Source organism: Rhamphochromis longiceps, linkage group LG3 (genome assembly GCF_057381845.1).
Source record: "Rhamphochromis longiceps isolate RC_006_pf linkage group LG3, R_longiceps_female_GT1.1, whole genome shotgun sequence".
Lineage (NCBI taxonomy): Eukaryota > Metazoa > Chordata > Actinopteri > Cichliformes > Cichlidae > Rhamphochromis > Rhamphochromis longiceps.
This window is the reverse complement of record NC_140559.1, coordinates 44887825-44905692: the sequence shown is the minus strand read 5'-3', so window position 1 is coordinate 44905692 and position 17868 is coordinate 44887825. Positions and strand designations below refer to the sequence as shown.

Below are 17868 nucleotides of genomic sequence, written 5' to 3'. Positions count from 1 at the left end.
GGAAACTGGAGAAAAGAGAGTGAGGCAGCTGTGAAAACATTGCTTCTCGGTATCTGAAGAGACTTGAGAGGAAATATGGTGCAATTTTTTACAGCTTTCAGCCTGTCAGGGTGAGTAAAGCGAGCCCTGTCCAGTGGACCTTTACAGTCCACGCAAACACACACACATAAATGCACACACAAACACACATCGAGCTCCTAAATCAAAACCCTGGTGTCACTGAGTGGGTAGTAAACATTTGCCTTTTGCTTGATTTGAAACAACTTGTAGATTATTCGTGCGTTCGCGCAATCTTTTTTTTTCTCTCTTCTCAGGCTAGTCCGTGGCCTAATTCTCACTCCAACACAAACAAGTGATTTCACGTTGGAAAACCTTATCACTGCTCTGTTTCGGCACCGGGTAGAAGCTAAACAACATTCTTTTTTTACAATTCTTTCTTTGGGAAGAACAACGCGCACAGATCGCTCGCCTGCATCCACTCCGGTACGTGTACGTTACATTCAGGAACGCAATATATGAGAAACAATTTAGCGGCCGAATGTAATTTATTTCCTTTGTACTTTTATTCTTTTTCTGTAACAAATCAAGAGAGTAGGCATTCGTTTAGAGGGTGCGCACCAATGAAAAACCAGACATTGCATTTCATTAGGGGAAGTGCTCTCTGGCTCTTAAATGCGCATTCTTTGTTTCTCTTTATTATTATTTTTATTTCTTTATTTTTTGCCCTATTCACACAATCAGCACTTCAGATTAAACTGACACAATCTCCTGCCCGAGACACACAATTAATCACGAGGAAGGGTAAGCGTCTGCTCTCCCCGGGTTGCGTAACACCTGAAAGAGAATCCGATGGCGTCTGCTTCACTCCCACAGTCTCTCCCTCTCTCTGCCTCCTGCTCCTTCCTCTCTTCCATCATTACTTTTTGCCAGAGGATAAAGACTTTGCCTTGCAGGCTTCGTATCAAAGCACCCCCCCTCAAAAAAAAAACACACACACACAAAAGGAGGTAGTTGTCTTTATTCTCGCAATCCCTTTCGCACTTTCGCCACTCTGCAAGCCAGCTCTGGCATCTGCCTCCTCCAAAGTCCCCCCCCCCCCCCCCCCCCCCCCCCGCTAGCCCCTCTGATGTTTTAGAAACAAATTGCTTTGTCCTCACGCTGAGTTCAGCCAAAGAACACGAGTGTTGACAGCTATGGTCTTTTTAAGAGGAGAGGGGGGGGATTACCGCATGTATGTATTGAGGTGGATTAAGACTTTGACGCTAATGAAAGATCGTGACAGGAGTGGGGTTTTTTGGGGGTGGGGGGTTTGGGAATTGGTCAGCAACTCTTAAGCTCTGATAATGCGTACGAGGCCGAAATGAAATCGCCAAAAGCAGGGATAGTAATAATCATAATAACACAGAGGAGGGGTTAAGGAGGGGAGAAAAAAGCGCAAACAATCAAGAAATGCCCGCAAAATACTATTTTCACTCCCAAACCATCTGTTCTTGGTTATAATCTGCAGCTGCTTTTGATTAAGATTAGAGGCCCGTGATCTATTAAGAGAGGGCATGAGATTTTAAAAATAAGGATGAGCGATTTAAACAGTGATTTCAGGGGGTTTGGAACAAGGTGAGGTGTTTGCATGGATGCGTGTGTGTGTCCTTGCTTCATCTCCAATCACTCAGGGATTAAGATGATTTATGCTGCCCTGGAGTGACTTCACATTCACAATGTGCAAGGTGATGGAACCATCATTCATCTGTCTCCCTCTTTCCTTCTCGCTGTCAGTAAAAAAAAACTAACTTGTAGAGCTCTTCCTCTTAAAGCTAAACCGTCTACAAAGTGTTGATTCTCATTACCGCCGGTGCTATTTAGGCTAAGTGCATTCGGCGTAAACAGGAGGATTCTGGGTGTCACAAAAAGAGCACTTCGCAGACTTACCGTCGCACTCTTATGAAATAACTCGCAAAGAACAGTTAAAAAAAAAAAGAGATGCATCACAACCAGTGCACACACGTTCTTGTCAAAAGCCGCCATCTGCATTTCTCACAATGCTATCTGACCGCCGGTTTGCTGCTAGCCTCGAGCAGAGACATGGATGTTTACAGAGGTTTGGCCGCTCTTCTTGTTCCTTCTTTCTCACTCATCCGATCTCGATGCTATCAGTACATTAAACTGCCGTTGTCAGTTGTTATCAGTCCCTCCTCCACCTACTAGCAAGCTAGGAAGGTGGTTATCATCCATTCTAATCAGTGATAAACAGAGAGCGAGCCAGATTGTGTAGGACACCTTGCGGATGTGTGAATTCTTTGTGGCTGAATGCCACTGCAAGCTAGCAAATTATGGCACTGCAATATGTGTTTCGCATTGAAAGGAGAAAAAAAGGTGTGTTTTAACCAAACACTGTGACCTTTTTCCATTCCTGAACTAAAAGTTTTGCTGCTTATGCCAAGAAAATAGAAGATAAAGTTCAAACGACGCGTCTCAAACTCATGTATCATTGCTGAAAGTTAAATGGATTTACTCTTCAACACCCCTACTACCTCCTAATGTGGACTTTTGTTGCTATTTTCAGACCGGACAGACACCACCCATTCCTCCTGTTCAGCAGAGCAGAACGGCCACATTTCAGTGAGGTGATAACTACCTTTTTCAACACATAACGGACTGACAATAACTGATAATGCCCATTTAATGGGTTGATGACAGCTGAAAAAGGTGCCTGACTCTAACCCCTACGTTTGTTGTGAGTGTCAGACTTTTAGTCTTCCACCTGAGTCCTTCTTTTGTCTCAGGTGACATCACTTGAAAGCAGTTCATCAGATTACACTCGGTTCCCTCCAGGAGCCAGAAAACATCCAAATACTTTTTTGTTTGCAGCCCAGAGGTTCGAACAGAGTTTGATGTGAATTACCCTTTAAATATTTAAAGGCCGTAATGAGCAATAATGTTTACGGTTTGGAGAGTGCTGAGAGAGGGCAAACAGATGAAACGAGACAACTACCCTAAGAGCAGTTCGAGGACGAGTTCCTCGCGGCAGCTGTAACTGGATAATGACAGTAACTTGTTTCCCAGCAGCGTGCGTGAACCCAATCTGTCACTTCCAGGAGATTTTCAAATCCGAGCTGTGCATTTGTGTGTGGGAGGCAGCCTAAACAGCACTACTCTGGATCCCCCAGACCCCTGTGCATACTGTAGCCCGGTGCAAGCAAAAAAGAAAAAAAAAAAGCACCGGAGTAAGCCGAGCGCATTTTCTCATAATCGTTCAAAACTTCCAAAGCCAGCTAAACACCTACAGCACCTTCCTGCTTACGTATGTACACAGCCTGAGGTCGACATCTCGCCAGCAGCATCTCTCCAACGACTGCTCAAAACACCTCGCAGTGAGTTGCAGGCGATGCAATGTTTGTAGAAGTTTGCAAAAGCTGATCCCTGGGCATAGGCATGTATAAAGAGATTGAATATATATCTATTTTTTGGGAGGTTTTTTGCATCCTCAACATGAGCCTTTATGCACATTTGTGTGCTGTTCAGTATGCACCAACTAGATTTGGATGCTTTGTTTTGTCATTTCATCAGCAGCAAGGGGATCTTTTGTCATCATATCTTCTCGTTTCTTTCTGCTCACTCACTCGTAACACCTGATAAAAGTCGAAGGGCTGTTTGAACCTGCGATAACAGGGAAAAAATTAACACAAAGTAATAAGGAATAAAAGGAAAGACAAACGACTTCGAAAGCAGTTCCTTAAACAGCTCTTTGGCTCTCTGTAGATCACTGCTCGCTAGTTTTCCACCACTTAAACTCAATCCTCCCTGCGCCCTGTGTGCAGGCACTTCTAGTCTTACAAACCTCGGCTAAAGTGATTGCCTGAAGCTTAAGTTTGAACTGCAGAGAAGATAAATGCTATTGTTTTAGCCTTCAAGGTAGCCATTAGTCTGCGGGCGAGACTGCAAACAAAAGGGCAGGAAACAGACAAAGAAACACATACTTTGCCACAAGTGCACAAAAAAAACAAACAAAAAAAAAACAGGTGTGCCCTCATTGCATTTGTTCAAGGAGTTAATCTTATTGTAAACCCCAGAATGACGGACGGGAGGGAGGGGGGGGACAGTCACCAGGCTATATCACTCATCAAATCCACACCACATTTGCCTTCATTGTTTGGCTGAAGGTGTCGGGTTACGTCGCGCTGACTGTGCGTCCCTGCCTATGTGTTTTGGCTCCTGGGCTCTCTTTCCTTTTGTGGTTTTAAAACTGAGGCTTTTGACTGCCACTTTGGCCACTCTAATCATCCCTCACAGGAAGTTGTGCACGCTCAGGACTGTAGTCATCGGAGCCCACGCATAACTGAGCCGCCTGCTTTTGTGAGGTGATTGCGTTGCATTTAGAGGCTTGAAAGGACAGCTGCCACGGTGAATGGCACACAAAGGATGGGGAGAATTCTTCCTTCTTTTTTTTTTTGCTCCTTGTTTTGTGACCTCGGGTTAAGAAATATTCTCACACACACACACACACACACACACACACACACACACACACACACACACACACACACACACACACACACACACAAAATGGAAAGAATAACATCCACACCTGGAGGAAGGGCGGGATCTAATATCTGAGCACGCTTCCTTGCCTTTCACGACCAGGTGCGTTCCAAGTCGCAAACAACACGGAGGAGGGAGTGGCGTGTATTGATGGAAACAGGGCCAGGTGAAATTTGTCAAGTCACGGGCTCGAGTTGACGCCGCACTTCAATTACCGGGTGCATATTCATCCCCCAGCATGATGGGAGGGGGGTGGGAAATGGTGCATTGTGCCCCAAAATAATTCCCAAGCTGTCAGCAGAGCCAGGCAATGTTTTGCCTGCTGCGACTCACGACATTTCATTTTAGCTTCGAATCCTCGCATTCCAAGATGGGAGACAAGGTTATAGAGGAAGGAAGCGAACGAGAGAGAGTATTTATGAAGGGAAAACAAATAAGGGCCGGCCTGCTTAGAAATCTTGTTTTGTTAAAGCATCCAAATGCTGTGATTTTTTCTTTTTTGTATATATTTATGCTGTTGTTTGTGACTGCAGATACTATATGTAGGGGAATAAAGTGTTTACACTGTGAGCTAGGAGAGCACTAAAGCCCTTAAATGGGTCAACAATGCATAAGCAAGTAGCGTCACACTAACAAAGGAGAAGCAGACAGAGTGCAAATATTGGCAGCACACACACTTACACACAGGCAGTTTTCTCGTTCTGCACACACACACCTACAAACCATACCATTTTCCCAGCCACGTGAATGCGCTGAATGCGAATGCGTGCCGTTTGTCTTAAGTAGGGTGAGCTCCCGGCCTTCATAAAACATGTATGGTGCTAATGCTGACCGTTCTGCGAATTTCTCGCCAGGGAAACTGCTTTGATGGACTAAATGGACGAGCCTTTGTAAAGAAAAAAAAAAACGTCTGTTGGAAAATGCATTAAGTCATTCTCAGCGACTTCTGAGAGAAGCGCGGAAGGATTGTTCAGGGTAAGAAAAATAATGAGCATTCTTCCTCCCTGCGAAATAGAAAAAAGAGGAAGAAAAAAAATCATACATCTGCTTTGAGAGAGGATTTTTCTCTTTTTTTCTTTTCGCTGATACATATATGGCCAAGAGTTATTGTGTCCATGAGCACAGTTCCTATTTAAAAAAAGAAAAAGTGCAGCTGAATGGAAATAAGACGGGAGAAAATAATGAAATTCCTCAGCTACAGCAGCTCAGGAGGATATTGTCCCTCCAGGTGAATGGAGGTGTGCACATCCATGCATACAGCTGTATATAGAGGTACTTGTGATGCTTTCGTGTGTGTGTGTGTGTCAAAGTGTTTTGTATGCAGCCGTGTCGCTCTTTTCGGAGCGGTGTGTGTCGGTGTTGTGAAGCCCTCCAGCATCACCGATGTCAAAGGTGGCAGCGCGGGCCCGCGCGGAGATCTCCAACGCGAACTGTGCCACAGGCGGGCCGGACTGTCCCACCCTGTAGATCGTGTGTTAGCTTTTCATTTCAGTCCATCCTTCCCTCCCTCGCTTCGCTTTGCTCCCTCCCTCCTCCCTCGCTCTTCCACCATATGAGACACATTAATTGTGTCCTCAAAGAGAGAAGGCGAGAGAGAGAGAGCGGAAGGATAATCCCCCTTCTTCCATTGTTACACGCTTTCATCTATTTTTATGAGGCGAAGAGCAGGGGAGCGGAGGGTTGAGAGGGGAAGAGGGAAGTAAAAATAAGTTCTGGTGGGCCGAGGTAGTCTTGTTGCACCACTGAGAGCATGATGCATCTCTACTTGGATTCGAGTGCATCTATGCACACACAGACATGCTCGCACTAACAGCAGTTAGAACTGATTTCCTCCACTTTCTTATCCTGCCGTCTTAAGCATTTGTTAACACTTCTTTAAATGCTTAATTGATAATTTATGATTATCTATAATGACTGATAATAAGTAATTATCGCAGTATCTATAGCTGGTATGGTAAGAGTTTAATAGACGATACAGTATAACGTAAGTGTAATGGTGTGATTCTGCACCAATTAAGCCTCTTAAAATGAAATAATGTGTTTGCTTTTATTACACATGGCCAAAGTTTCAAATAGTCAGGTGTCTCCACAAATAATGAGACAACAGCTCCATATTGAGGCTGCTGTAAATCCACTGGGTGGTGTCAGTCAGACAGCGTATGGCTTGCAGAAGTCTTGAGCCACCCCCTCACGTCTTTATATTTTCCCTCCAAGGGAAAAATATTTCATTTTTTTCTTGCATTATTTTGTTTGTTAAGCCACTTAACACTGACCTATGAATCATTCAAGGATAAAAAAAAGTAACAGACAACTGAGCAAAGAGCCAGTTTTAAATTATATCTTTTAAATTGTGTCTTTAGGAACTTTGTTACTAACAGCATGTTTCTATTTCTTTAGTTGAATCTGTGAAAAATGACAAAGATAACACAGTTTGACAGAAATAAAACAGTATTTTTGCAACAAAAATGTGATTTCCAATGAGCTGTTAGCAGAAAAGTTCACCTTTCTCTTCGTGGCGTGCACTGTGTCCTTAAAATATTTGAGGAAACTGGACAAGTGGAGAACAAAAGAAGTGGCAGGTCTAAAACTAGCAGATGAAGGACCTGAGAGACGCATCTGCCTTTCTGTTCATCCAACTACTATCACTGTAGCCTCACTAGAAATGGTCTCTGTGGAAGGGTGGCTGTGAAGAAGCCATTATTGCCACAGTCCTGCCTGCTCTCGGTGTATGAAAATGATTAAGAAAAGGAAAAAGGGAAAGCATGTCAGATTGCAAAGCAACTAGCCTAAAAATCCACAGCAATAGGTTTGATAACGTGTTGTTACAATGGAGGCCAGGACAGAGTCTATACTCAACTGCAAAACACAGTGGTGGCTCTGTCCTGTTCTGTTGCTACATTAAAGTCAGTTTTGTTGGGGATCTTGTCAGAACCGTTAAAATACTGAACACAGAAATAACCACGAGATTTTGATCCATCGTGCAATTCCTTCTGGAAAGTAACAACGCAGTAGAAGAATCCCTAGATAGAAAAACACACAATGGAACTCAAACATTTGCGCAATATTATATAATGGTCATGTCACGGATAGAGCGCTGGCTGTGAGCGCAGGAGCGCCACTCACCTGCTGGGCTTTGTTTGACAGGCTGCACCAAGACTCAGTAAAAAGTAAATACAGATTCTACACATAAAGCTATTCTAGTAGAGTCCAAGAATAGAAATGCAAAGGTGGAAATGCACATTGCAAGTCCCCTTTAAGGCCCAGGGTTTATTCCTGAACATTTCATCATTTCCACCGTCAAATGACGTTCACTCAGTTGTCACAATGAGAAAATGATGCTTGAGATTTACAATTATTTTGCTTATCAGCAATTTCCAGGCAATACTGACAAAGATGCATAGCTTTAGCATGGGAACGTTTCACAATGCATCTTAAGGTCATACCATCCATACACTCCACACAATACACTGAGGCCATCCTATCACAAAGAAGCACGCACTGATTATTATTAGTTGGTTTTTTTTTATTCAATGCCTGCAGCAAGCAAGCATTTGTTTCCCTGTTTTGACAGTTTTACAGCATTTAGCCGTGCATCTGACTCATCAAACGAGCCCGATTAAAGACAAACACGATGTCAAATTCCTAAATAATGCGACCTAATTGCTATCAATTAGCGGTAGCAGCAGATATTGCTGGCAAAGCTTCCTGACAAAATCCTTTTCCAGAAGGAATGCCAGTCCGCAGCCGTGCCTACTGGAGATGTGGAACAGCAAGCTGCTCTGTAAATAGACACACGTGGGTAAACTCGGACGAGGTAGCGAGACGAGAAGAACGAAAATATGGAAATGTATTTCTTTCTTTTTTTTCCGTATTGCTTTTCACTCCTTTAAATGTGAATGAGCGGCAGAGCTGCGGGTGGCCAAAAAAAGCACAGTGTGACATAAGGTCAAAGGTTAAGCTACTGGCAGGCTGGGTGCCACACATAAATAATGTGTAAGATAAACAGAGGAAGAGCTACAACATGCATGAGTCAGCTCGTGCACAAACACAGAGAGGGGGGAAAATACACAATTTGCATTTTCTAGCTTAAAGGTCAAAAACAGTGTCACTGCTTATATTCAGGCTGAAACTATGTCTCTCACAGCATCACAGCCTCACACACACACACGGAGTCGCAATATCTTACAGCAATTCTGACAAACTTTCTCCAAAATGAGAGCTACATTTTACAGTTCATGTACCGGCTACAAGTAGGTTACATCCCATTCTGGACAGTTTAATTTGTTCCCTGTTCACCTTTTCTTTTTCTTTCTCTGGGCAAAGGTTTGCCTGGTTTTTTGCAATCAGTGCGGCATTCCTTGCATGCAAATTAAATTGAAAGTTTTCAGATGTGTGCAATGTTGAGCAAGAAAGCAAGGAAAAAAAACCTACAGGAGGGCTATTACGCTTGCATTTCTGTCTGCATCTCCTAACCTCAAGATTTGACGGAGCGGGGTGGCAAGGGGCGGTGTTTGCACACAAAATATGTTTGGCAAACACATGAATGAATGCATGAGGAGCCGCGGCTCGGCGTCGGCCTAAAGAACGTGCGAACACCTGAATCCTGTATGTTTGTGGGGTTTTTGGATGAATTCCCTGAAGTGAGAAAAGCAAAAATACATAAAAATAGGACCTTAATGCTTTGTCTTTCTCAGTATTCCTCTCAGATATTGCTTCAGGTGTGAAGCTGGCGTGCTGCAACACACGCACTCCTCTGACCTTACGGTCTCGTCATCGCGTGCTTGAGAATCCGAAAATGCGCAAATAAATAAATGAAAACTTGGCGAGTTAGGATTATTGTCATGCCTTACGGGCAATCCTCCTTCCTCGCTGTGGACCTCACGCTGGGAAAGACACGGCACCCACTGTGTCCCAGTGCTGCACACCTGATGTTCCAGAGTGCTCGCTCTGCACAACTTCTGCACCTCGGCGCAACCGTGCACGGAATCTTAACAGGATGCTTGGACGCGAGAGAAGAAAGTTAAAAAAAAGAAAAACAAGAAGAAGAGTTAGAGAGGAGGGTAAGATCTTATTGGAATCACTTGACTATGACACTTTAAAAACACATTTGCCACGTTTTCTGTGTGTGTGTGTGTGTGTGCGTACACCATACATACAGAGTCGATCTAAAATGGCTCCACTTTTTTCTCTCTTAACCCAAATGGCCATTGTGGTTGTGTAATGCTTCTCTGTGTATCGGTGTTTGTAAGCCAGCTAGAATGGCTTTTGTAATCTCTGTCAGGAGTGGGTGTCAGTCTGCCCCTGGCTTCACAAAACACCACAGCAGCAATTCCATTATCCACACTCAGACAGCCACAGTGTGTGTGTGTGCGTTTAGGTGTGTGTGTGCACGACGTATGTTTTCAGTTTGTGGCAGGTTGCTTTGTAAGTTACATCGCAGGTAGTGATATTAGAACCATACCAACAAATCTTTTCTTTTTCACGTCTTACAACAAATCTCTCTTAATTACATCTTCTTCTACATTTTAATTGATTTAGAGCAGGGATGTCAAACATAAGGCTCAGGGGCCAAAATAGCCCGGCAAGGACTCCACATCGCCCCTATTGAATCCCTTTAGAAAACATGAGAGAAGGCAAAATATTTGTCCTTTTAATGCATTTTCATAGGTTTTACAACTTAATCGTTACTGCTAAAGACCTCCCACATGGCTGTTCAAACACTAAAGTTATAGATAAAAAAATTCAATGATTGAAAATTTCTGTTTTTTCACTACTGTAGAAATGTATATTTTGTACAATGGATACTCAGTAAAATCAATTAACTAACTACAACTTTCAGTTTTATAATTGTAGGACAGTCAGTTAGCTGTCGCTAACAGAACTTTTTCACCACTAAGACTGGTGCTGACAGGTTTCTTTCATCTACAACAATAGCACTTCTTAATCATGTAATAAAATGTCCTGTTGAGATTCCTTTTTTTATGTTAACATATCTCAGGGATTAAACATGTAGTTAAACTTTTTCACACTGACAGAAGGAGGAGTGTCACTGGTTTGGCTCACTTGAGATCAAAGTGGTCTACATCTGGTCCACAATGTAAAATGAGTTTGACATCCCTGATTTAGTGGATTGGTTTGCCTCTGTTTGCCTTTCGCTGTCTCCTGTTTCCCTAAAGAAATTGCAGGCAGGTGAGTTTAATTTAATTTGTTCCCCCCAAAAACGTAAAAATGACATAATTACTTTGCACAATTAAATCTTTAAATCATCTCCCAACTAAATAATCCCATTATTTACCTTTGAGTTGAAATCGCTGCTTCTGTCCACAGAAAACTAACCTCATGCTTTTCTTAAACTGCATTTTTTCCACGCTGTAAGCTGGGAGAAAAAAAAAAACACTCCGATGTACATCATTAAATTTTCTTCAAATAAACCGTGAAGTCTCCATAATGACTTTAATTGTATAGCACGTTTCAAAACACAGAGTTACAATGTCCTTCACAGTTTGAATAAAAGCCACACCATTAAGCTACACATTCAAACACACACACACACACACACAGAGTCACACATTCATTCCAACATACACACTTTCATACGATCTAACAAACTGAGGGAATGATTAAGGGGAATCTAACCTAAAGAAATTAGTTCTCAGGAGCCATTTAAAACAAAGCACACACTCGGCTAACCTGATAGGCCGAGGAAGGCTTTTCCAAAGTTTGGGCGCTACAACCTTATAAACATGACAAGGCTGGAACAGTCAGGAGACCTTGATCAGATGATCTGAGTAACCGGCTGCCGCGACAAGCTGTCAGTAGCTGGATATATATAATGAGGGGTCTGCCCATGTGGCGCTTTATACACTGTAAAAAGAATAACCCTATTCAAATAAAAAAAAATGATGTCCGGTTGTCACATGCAAAATATTTGGCTTTATAGAATCCAAATTGAGTCACTTGATATGACCTGATACTTTTATGTTGATATAAACAATATTACTAGACTTGACTGAAACTTTAAATTTTGCATTGATCCAAATTGATTTTTTTACATAGAACCATATTTTAATTATTGAACCAAGCTAATATATTGAAATTTAACCAACCTAATGTATTCACATTCGAACCAAATTAACATGAACTAATATGTTTGTATTGAAGCCAGGTAATTGATTTACATATATTCAAACTATATTTTTTACATTTCATTTTATTTCAGTTCAAAAATGCTCTGCATTTCCTATAAAAAACAAGACAGTTGGCCAACCAATTATTTCAAAATTATTTATTGTTCCAAACCATTTTAACTATAATCAATAGAGAGGATTAGTAATATACAGATTTAGTGCTACGGCAGAAATGATTAGAGAAATGTTTGTTTTATAAAACCTGCAATCTTTTGAAAACCAGTATAAAACCTGCAACCTGTCTAAAACTGGCATAAAACCATTATAAAAACTCTTTTTAAACCAATTTGCAAGTACTCAAAAATGTTTATATGTGCACTGTGCCTGTACAATGTAAAAAAAATAAAATAAATCTACACATGTATCAATGAAATCAACTTAAATCTCCCTTTCAAATGGGTGTTCTTATAAATTTTGAATGTAGAATACCACTGCAGGCCAACCAAGCAAAATAACCAAGCACACATGCACATGCATGTGCACATACACATGCATGCAAACACACTACTGTGCAGTGTTAAGTTCACAATTAAGTTTGCGAATCTTAGAGGTCATCTTGTTAAAGTCAAGCTCCATCATAATCTTTTGAAGAGCCTCAAAGGTGAACCTGAATCCTCGTGGATATTCCATATTAAGAGCATAACAGAGTCCAAAGACCATTGCCACTCCAGCTGCCACAGAAGGCAACTCATTCAGGACTTCCACACCATCAATGATTATCCCGATGTCTCGAGGCTGATGTAGGAGGCTTGAGTTGTCCCTGAAGACGAAGAGTGCCATGGTGGTACTCTGCAGCTCTTCCTCAGCTTCATCTTTCTGGGATATCTTGAGGTAAAATATGGAACAAAATGTACAAGTGAAGAACTGAAGTCTGGCACACCTGATAAATCTTTGACCATAATAAACTACTATTTTGATAGTTGTTTGGTCACAGACTATTAGAACAATTATTTGCCTAATCAGATTGTGAATTGCATAATCATTAAATTAAATCAATAGTGGAACATTTTCATAAATGTTCCACAAAGCCCAAGAAAAAAAAAAGAAAACAATACAGAACCCTAAGATATTAACTTGATGAGTTGATTAATCGTTGCTGTCCTACATTAATCACTGCATTTAATAGCAGAGTTGTCAAATTTACATCAAGAGACTGCATCTCATGTAGAGACAGAACAGATATGGACATACCATGTATTCTTTTATCAAGTCCTCAACACATCAGCAAGGTGAATGAGAGGATAATGAGGGAGAGTCTAGATTATTATGAAATGTTTAAAAAGGATGTGCAGTGTAAATGCAAAATGATACCTGTTCAGATTAAATGAAAATGTATGCTTCAGCCATGGAATGGATGGAGCGATCTGTGGTTCTGAAAGCATACAGAAAAAAAAGAATAATGTTACTTCTCTATAAAACACATTACATAGAAAAACCAAGAAATACGTAACATAACATACCAAACAGTCTACAGACCAGCCATTAGCGACTAAGTTTGGCATAGGGTCAATTTTTTGCTGTTAAAATTACAATTTCTTCAGAAAATGCACATTTTTCCGAGCCGCGCCTGAAAGTCAATTGAAGGAATTAGTCTTATGTCACTGATCTTATATGCTGGCGTGTTATTTCTGTCTCTAAATCATGCACATTAATAATTATCTTTTGCGCTCGGTGTACACACACATAACACACAGATATTTATATGAAGAGAGACAAACGTGCGCGCACAAACACAAGCTTGTGTCTAGAAACCGCGCGCTCACCAGAAAAATTCAAACGAAGCGGAGCACGGAGTTATACTATGAATGTTATGAACTATGAACTTATGCTAGCTAGCTGTATCCACCACCGACGCATTGTGGTAACGCTAGCTAGTTAGTATACTGGTAAAAAACGGCTTTTTGCCTAACTTGCATTCCCGACTGTGATGGTCGGTTTCTGGTAACCAGTTCTAACATTGCGCAGGATAGCTAGCTAGCTTATAGCTAGCAGCTACAATCATGCAAAAATTAGGGGTGGCTGTCGACCCAGCTTAAATGGGGTTATTTTCTGCAATTTTGGCAATACAAATTATACAAGCTTTTGTAACACACTTGGCTTTACTTACGTTTATTTTCAGATGAAATTAATCAAAGATGTGACACGATGTTTCCAGCAGCCATGCAGAATAAAAATGGGTCCCGGTCTATTTCTGGTGGGCGTGTTCAAGTGCAAATCACTTTGACTCAAATTAAAGATATTATCTGTTCAACATGAAAAGAAATATATGTTTTGAGAGAAATCAAAAACTTTGCGTTGTGTCCTTTGTACAGATATTTAGTTTCATCCAAATCAAAAGTGGTATTTTAAAATGCAAAAAGAAAGGGTTTCACAATCAAATCAATGATTTTATTCTGTTTTGAATGGCACTTATTAGATTGAATGAATGACTGCATGTTAGACTTTTTTCAGTGTATGTTAATAACAGGATTTTAAAGTGGATTTCATTTGGAGCCAGTGAAGGGAAGCAAAAGTAGGTGTGTTATGTGACCTGCTGCATTCTGCATCAATTGGAGACGGACTATGAAGACTGTGACCTGCGATGATCAAAGCGGGGAGAAAATGAAAATATGAATTAAACAGTTCATCGAAGCCCAGTCGAGCTTAGTGAGACTCAACATTCAGATGTGGGTCAAAGATGATACCAGCAGATGATTTATGTAGCTCCGTGGATGCCAACGGAAGTAAATGAGAGAAAGTTTTGTTTCCGGCACTTTGCTTGAACCAATCCTTCATCGCAAACATAAATGAGCCTTCGCCCGCTCCTTCCTCGGGTTTCTCCAGTTGGTTTTTAAGAGCAGGTATTCCTCGAGCTTAATTCTGTCAGCGTGCTGCGGCACTGAAGTGAAGGCTGCACTGAAGGGGCTTCAAAGTCCAAATGTGCCTGTGTGAGGAGAAAGATGGGATCACGGATGTGACACTTGGGTATGATTTGAATACCTGCCTCCTCCACCTGAGCAGTGATCAATCATCTCTGTCTGTCAACCGCCACTCCCTGCCGGCGACTCCATAACCTCCATCCTTGGCGTTTTCCTTCTGTTTCTCTCTCTCTCTCTATTTTGTTGTCTGTTAATTTTTTTTCCTCGCTATCTCCTGGTCTATTTCCAACCTCCCATTCATTTCTAGGCTCCTGTGTGGCGTGTTACTCATGTACTCTGTCTTGCCACTCATATCTCTTTTTATGTCCCCCCCCCCCAGTGTTTTTTTTTCTCACATCATCACACCAGGTTCTCTTGTTCTTTCTATCTCTCATGCTGTCCCCTTGCCTGAAGATATCACACACACTCTCAAAAAATAAAAGAAAATAAGGGGCGAGTGGATGAGAGACACACGGCACGACTGGAGGCGCGCGCAGAATTTAAACCTTGCTGCAAAATGCACAAGCGCCCGAATAATTTATAGGCTTTTTTAAAGATGTAACAGATTATCATTCCCTTTCATTCCTTTGCTGACTTTAATTTTCGGATTAATGCTGTGGTGTTTTTACGCCGTGACCTTGGGGAATGCACAAGCGGGAGGCGGTGGGGTGAATATATTGTGTAACATGCTGATTGATAGCACGGCTCCCTTCCGCTGAGTGATTTTTTTTCTTTTTTTTTACACTACCAGTTACAGAAACACACACACACACACAAATCTCGCCACCAAGTTGAGGGAAATCAGACCTAAGACCAGCGCTGCTGCCGCTCGACTCTTGAAATATGAATGGTTTTAATTAAACAAACTCGCTTTGCCATCTGGCCCTACAATTGGGCCTGCCTAATGAACAGCCTCACACACAAACACGCACACTATTAACCAGGCAAAGCGGCATTCCAACGGGTAAAGCTTTGGAAATGGAGAAACAACAACAATGAAGTGATCTAGTGAGGTGCTTCACAGAGCTGGAAAATGACTCAGTGGCTCATTGCGCCGAATGAAGGGTGGATGTGCGTGCGCGCACGCGTCTGTGTGTGTGTGTAAGACGACAAAGAGATGATTTTTGTCTAAAAGTGGGCATTTGAGCGTCTGTCTGTCCGGCGTTTGCTTTGTACTTGGTGATTTTGTTAGCAAAGGCTCAGATGGTGTTTGTTCTCGCTGACTACCTGATTGATAACCGCTGTGATGCGCCACTTGTCTGTCCTACTCTATTGAACCGACTAGCCAATGCTAAATGATGATGTTTGTAATCCAGCGGTGGTACCCCGAGATTTCTCAGCAGGACAGACAGGAGAAAAAGGTAGTGTTTGGTCTGTGTGTGTGTCTGTGTGTGTGTGCTGTGGGTGATTGTCTGCCAGCCAATGCAGAAAAGAAAACGTGGGAGGCATGCTAACATTAGCAGCCAGTAGGACGTGCTATCACTCTCTTAGAGGCTACAATAAATTTGCGGTGCTCCTCTGCCTCTGCATTCAGCACAGGCGTCAGCCTCTGTGAGATCTGCACTGTGATGCAGAGGTGAATAAAAAGTTGAGTCAACGATCTCCTGCAGGTACAAGTCAGGTTATACGTTAGTTATACTGCGCATATCACACAAGCATTGTATATTTCTTGAAAACAAAATTCAGGCAGAAAATACAAAGTCTATTAACACTGTCCTGTCCTCTACATTCTCAACGTTCCCAAATGGTCAGGTCAGATAGCTGCACCTCTCTGGGAAAGGTTTCTTCCTCTTAAAAGAGAGTTTTTCCTCCCCACTGTTGCCAAATGCTTGCTCATAGAGGGTCTTCGAATTGTTGGGGTTTCTTTATATTACTGTAGGTTCTTTACCGTGCAACATGAAGCACTTTGAGGCGACTGCTGTTGTGATTTGGTGCTATGTCCACATACAGTAGTATCAGCAGGCCTTGCTAACCCCAGCATAGCCACTGCCAGCTCAGTGTACATAACATGGTTTGAATGCAAAAGGTGAACCTTAAAAGTAAGAGGTTATAGATATATATTAGCAATTTTGTAAAGAAAAAATATATGTATATAATGTGATGTTGTGGATCAAATGCAATACATCCTTGGCAGCGTGACCTACAGCAACAAGCACATCACACTGCATAGCTGCACTGATCTACTGAAAAATGTTATTACATCTTCAGTGCCGGGAGCTGCTCAGATTCATGCAGAGCCTTTACAAAAAAAGAAAAAAAAAACACTTTGCACACCTCAGACACGTAACTCATCATGAAAGAGCAATGTGGAAGCATGTTATTTTGACGTGCACTTGAACTAACACGGTAAAAATTGAAAAATCCTCTGCCCCCCTGGCGATGCGGCGATCAATAATAGAGCACGAGTCTTTGACCCGCCGATAACGGCGTACATCTGGAAGGGCTGTTCGACATCCATAACGGCCTAATCGGCTGTTTGACTCCAAATGTTTATGAATATCTGATGAGCGCCGGGGTAAGCTTATGAATAAGTGAGGATGCGAGGGTGCGAGGAGGGGTGGGGGTCCAACTGAGCATCAAAAAAAGACCAAGACTTCATTGAGACGTACCGAGTGGCGTCTCTGAGCGATACGGAGGCCCAAGTATAATGGCAGCAAAATTGAATTATTTTGCGTCCTGAGCAGGTAACTCGCAAGTATGAAATTTCAGTTTTGTTCAGCGGCGTTGGGAGAGGTGCAGCAAAACTTCCTATCGCTTCCTGGCACAGACTTTTTGGATGTCTCTCAGGCTGATCAAGCAGTGTGTGTTTGAGGTCAACAATGTGTTCATATTCCCACGATGAACTCCCTGTTCTGAGTCAGTGTGGGAAGAATCTGTCTTGGATGGAGAGGTTGATTGTTTTTTGTTTTGCTTTTTTTATTTTAAATGTTTTTCTTTTAACGCTCCCCACGGAAAGAAGGAACCCAACAGAAAATAATAAAGTTTGCAACATGACCTTGATGAAGGAGATGAGGAAAAGAAAACACGGTCCCTCAGCACATCTGTGCAGGGTGGAAAGAAAGGAAGGACGGGGAAAAGGAGGCAGGGTGAACACACAATGTGAGTGTGTGTGTGTGTGTGTGGTGGGGGCTACTTGCATGCATGCATTCATGAATGTGAGCAGCTGCGGTGGAGGCCGATTGTTCGTGCGAACATTGATCGACAACGAGTAACCGAGAGCTGGAAAATGCTCCGAATCGAAAAAAGCA

The 17868-nt window shown here is 42.1% G+C and overlaps 1 protein-coding gene across 11 annotated transcripts in view; it reads right to left on the bottom strand.

The window, feature by feature from the left end:
* Positions 1-17868, bottom strand: part of pcdh7b (protocadherin 7b) — a 123997-nt gene that overhangs the window by 43684 nt on the left and 62445 nt on the right. The window contains exons 3-5 of one of the 11 annotated variants that reach the window (XR_014909784.1): positions 13831-14646; positions 13035-13095; positions 11491-12548 (exon numbers count right to left, since the gene is read on the bottom strand). The exons of the other annotated variants lie outside the window; for them this stretch is intronic. The gene's annotated coding sequence lies outside the window, so the exon portion shown is untranslated. Of the gene's footprint in view, positions 1-11490; positions 12549-13034; positions 13096-13830; positions 14647-17868 lie in introns of those variants that run through there. 11 annotated transcript variants of the gene reach the window in all.